Source organism: Oncorhynchus keta, chromosome 15, assembly GCF_023373465.1.
Source record: "Oncorhynchus keta strain PuntledgeMale-10-30-2019 chromosome 15, Oket_V2, whole genome shotgun sequence".
NCBI lineage: Eukaryota > Metazoa > Chordata > Actinopteri > Salmoniformes > Salmonidae > Oncorhynchus > Oncorhynchus keta.
The window spans coordinates 4,354,590-4,359,322 of NC_068435.1; positions in this window are offsets into that span (position 1 = coordinate 4,354,590).

Below are 4,733 nucleotides of genomic sequence, written 5' to 3' on the forward strand. Positions count from 1 at the left end.
GACAAATCAACTGTACATTTCGGTGTTCCTCAAGGTTCTGTTTTAGGACCACTATTGTTTTCACTATATATTTTACCTCTTGGGGATGTTATTCGAAAACATAATGTAAACTTTCACTGCTATGCGGATGACACACAGCTGTACATTTCAATGAAACATGGTGAAGCCCCAAAATTGCCCTCGCTAGAAGCATGTGTTTCAGACATAAGGAAGTGGATGGCTGCAAACTTTCTACTATTAAACTCGGACAAAACAGAGATGCTTGTTCTAGGTCCCAAGAAACAAAGAGATCTTCTGTTGAATCTGACAATTAATCTTAATGGTTGTACAGTCGTCTCAAATAAAACTGTGAAGGACCTCGGCGTTACTCTGGACCCTGATCTCTCTTTTGAAGAACATATCAAGACCATTTCGAGGACAGCTTTTTTCCATCTACGTAACATTGCAAAAATCAGAAACTTTCTGTCCAAAAATGATGCAGAAAAATTAATCCATGCTTTTGTCACTTCTAGGTTAGACTACTGCAATGCTCTATTTTCCGGCTACCCGGATAAAGCACTAAATAAACTTCAGTTAGTGCTAAATACGGCTGCTAGAATCCTGACTAGAACCAAAAAATTTGATCATATTACTCCAGTGCTAGCCTCTCTACACTGGCTTCCTGTCAAAGCAAGGGCTGATTTCAAGGTTTTACTGCTAACCTACAAAGCATTACATGGGCTTGCTCCTACCTACCTCTCTGATTTGGTCCTGCCGTACATACCTACACGTACGCTACGGTCACAAGACGCAGGCCTCCTAATTGTCCCTAGAATTTCTAAGCAAACAGCTGGAGGCAGGGCTTTCTCCTATAGAGCTCCATTTTTATGGAACGGTCTGCCTACCCATGTCAGAGACGCAAACTCGGTCTCAACCTTTAAGTCTTTACTGAAGACTCATCTCTTCAGTGGGTCATATGATTGAGTGTAGTCTGGCCCAGGAGTGGGAAGGTGAACGGAAAGGCTCTGGAGCAACGAACCGCCCTTGCTGTCTCTGCCTGGCCGGTTCCCCTCTTTCCACTGGGATTCTCTGCCTCTAACCCTGTTACGGGGCTGAGTCACTGGCTTGCTGGGGCTCTCTCGTGCCGTCCCTGGGGGTGCGTCACCTGGGTGGGTTGATTCACTGTTGTGGTCGGCCTGTCTGGGTTGCCCCCCTTGGGTTGTACCGTGGCGGAGATCTTTGTGGGCTATACTCGGCCTTGTCTCAGGATGGTGAGTTGGTGGTTGAAGATATCCCTCTAGTGGTGTGGGGGCTGTGCTTTGGCAAAGTGGGTGGGGTTATATCCTTCCTGTTTGGCCCTGTCCGGGGTGTCCTCGGATGGGGCCACAGTGTCTCCTGACCCCTCCTGTCTCAGCCTCCAGTATTTATGCTGCAGTAGTTTATGTGTCGGGGGGCTAGGGTCAGTTTGTTATATCTGGAGTACTTCTCCTGTCCTATTCGGTGTCCTGTGTGAATCTAAGTGTGCGTTCTCTAATTCTCTCCTTCTCTCTTTCTTTCTCTCTCTCGGAGGACCTGAGCCCTAGGACCATGCCCCAGGACTACCTGACATGATGACTCCTTGCTGTCCCCAGTCCACCTGGCCATGCTGCTGCTCCAGTTTCAACTGGCCTGGGCCCTAGGACCATGTCCCAGGACTACCTGACATGAGGACTCCTTGCTGTCCCCAGTCCACCTGGCCATGCTCCTGCTCCAGTTTCAACTGTTCTGCCTTACTATTATTCAACCATGCTGGGTCATTTATGAACATTTGAACATCTTGGCCACGTTCTGTTATAATCTCCACCGGCACAGCCAAAAGAGGACTGGCCACCCCACATATGCTCTCTCTAATTCTCTCTTTCTTTCTCTCTCTCTCGGAGGACCTGAGCCCTAGGACAGTGCCCCAGGACTACCTGACATGATGGCTCCTTGCTGTCCCCATTCCACCTGACTGCTGCTGCTCCATCGACCATGCTGGTCATTTATGAACATTTGAACATCTTGGTCATGTTCTGTTATAATCTCTACCCGGCACAGCCAGAAGAGGACTGGCCACCCCACATAGCCCGGTTCCTCTCTAGGTTTCTTCCTAGGTTTTGGCCTTTCTAGGGAGTTTTTCCTAGCCACCGTGCTTTTACACCTGCATTGTTTGCTGTTTGGGGTTTTAGGCTGGGTTTCTGTACAGCACTTTGAGATATCAGCTGATGTACGAAGGGCTATATAAATAAATTTGATTTGATTTGATTTGAATTAAGGTGCCAGTCATTACCACGAGCCCAGTCATCCACAATTAAGGTGCCAGTCATTACCACGAGCCCAGTCATCCCCAATTAAGGTGCCAGTCATTACCACGAGCCCAGTCATCCCCATTTAAGGTGCCAGTCATTACCACGAGACCAGTCATCCACAATTAAGGTGCCAGTCATTACCACGAGACCAGTCATCCACAATTAAGGTGCCAGTCATTACCACAAGCCCAGTCATCCACAATTAAGGTGCCAGTCATTACCACGAGCCCAGTCATCCACAATTAAGGTGCCAGTCATTACCACGAGACCAGTCATCCACAATTAAGGTGCCAGTCATTACCACGAGCCCAGTCATCCACAATTAAGGTGCCAGTCATAACCACGAGCCCAGTCATCCCCAATTAAGGTGCCAGTCATTACCACGAGCCCAGTCATCCCCAATTAAGGTGCCAGTCATTACCACGAGCCCAGTCATCCCCAATTAAGGTGCCAGTCATTACCACGAGCCCAGTCATCCACAATTAAGGTGCCAGTCATTACCACGAGCCCAGTCATCCACAATTAAGGTGCCAACAACCTCCTGTGGTATCAAAGATACTATAAAATCAAATCAAATTGTATCTGTCACAAGCTTTGTGTAACGGTGAAATGCTGCCGGGCCCATTTCCAACAATGCAGGGTTCAAGGTAAGATAAAGATATGATCAAAACAGGAAGTGACACAAGGAATAAATACACAGTGAATAATTAATATTTGTTTACCTTTTATTTTACTAGGCAAGTCAGTTAATAAGAACAAATCCTTATTGTCAATGACGGCCTAGTGGGTTAACTGCCTGTTCAGAACGACAGAATTGTACCTTGTCAGCACAGGGATTTGAACTTGCAAAGTTTCAAGTTACTAGTCCAACACTCTAACCACTAGGCTACCTGCATAATGAGTACAAATAACACAACTATATACAGGGAGTATAAAATAACATTTACATTTTTTTGGGGGTCTTCCACCTTGTGTTGAGGTATCGCCTGTTATACAGGTCCTGGATGGCAGGGAGCTCTGTCCCAGCAATGTACTCAGCCATCGGCACTACCCTCTGTAGTGCCTTTGGTCGGATGCAAAGTGGTTGCCATACCAAGCGGTGATGCAGTTAGTCAAGATGCTGATGGTGCAGCTGTAGAACTTTTTGAGGATCTGAGGGCCGATGCTAAATGTTTTCAGCCTCCTGAGCGGGTAAAGGTGTTGTCGTGCCCTCTTCACGACTGTGTTGCTGTGTTTGGGCAGTGATAGATCCTTAGTGATGTGGACAAAAAGAAACAGACCTGCTTCCCTACAGCCCTGTCAATGTGAATGGGGTCGTGCTCGGCCCTCCATTTCCTGTAGTCCAAAATCAGCTCCTTTGTCATGATCACGTTGAGGTAGAGGTTGCTGTCCTGGCACCACACTGCCAGGTCTCTGACCTCCTCCCTATAGCCTGTCTCATCGCTGCCGGTGATCAGGCCAACCACCGGTGTTGTCAGCAAACTAAATGATGGTGTTGGAGTCGCACGACAATGCAGTCATGGGTGAACAGAGAATACAGGAGGGGACTAAGTACGCACCCTGAGGGGCTCCAGTGTAGAGGGTCAGTGTGTAGGATGTGTTGTTGCCTACCCTCACCACCTGGGGGCGGTCCGTCAAGAAGTCCAGGATCCAGTTGCAGAGGGAGGTGTTCAGTCCCAGAGACCTTAGTTCAGTGATGAGTTTTGATGGAACTATGGTGCTGAATGCCGAGCTGTAGTCAATGAACAGCATTCACGTAGGTGTTCCTTTTGTCCAGGTGGGAAAGGGCAGTGTGGAGTGCAATGAGATTATTTTTACATCCAAAATACCTCCGTTTGTTTTGTCGCTTATGTTCAGATATCAACAGGAAAGACCGGTCACGATAACGCAGACGAAAATTCCAAATAGTTTCCATAATGTCCACAGAAACACAAACTTTTATATAATCAATCCTCAGGCTGTTTTTAAAATATATAATCAATAATATATCAACCGCAAATGTCTCTTCACAGTAGGAGAGGGAAAGGCAATGGCTGCCCAAACTCTGTTGCGCGAGCAAAACTCATGTGACCATTTGACGCGATGTTATCGTTCTGGCTCATTCTTCAAAATAAAAGGCTGAAACTATGTCTGAAGACTGTTGACACTCCCTTTGAGGAAGCCATAGGAAAAGGAATCTGGTTGATATCCCTTTAAATCCAGCAAAGGGAGTCTATGGAATGTGGAACATGGAGTTTTCAAAATAGAAGCCACTTCCTGCTTTGATTCTCCTCAGGGTTTCGTCTGCATCAGTTCTGTTATACACACAGACAATATTTGACAGTTTTGGAAACTTTAGAGTGTTTTCTATCCAATACAATAATAATAATAATAATATGCATATATTGCAACTGAGACTGAGGAGGTGGCCGTTTACAATGGGCACCT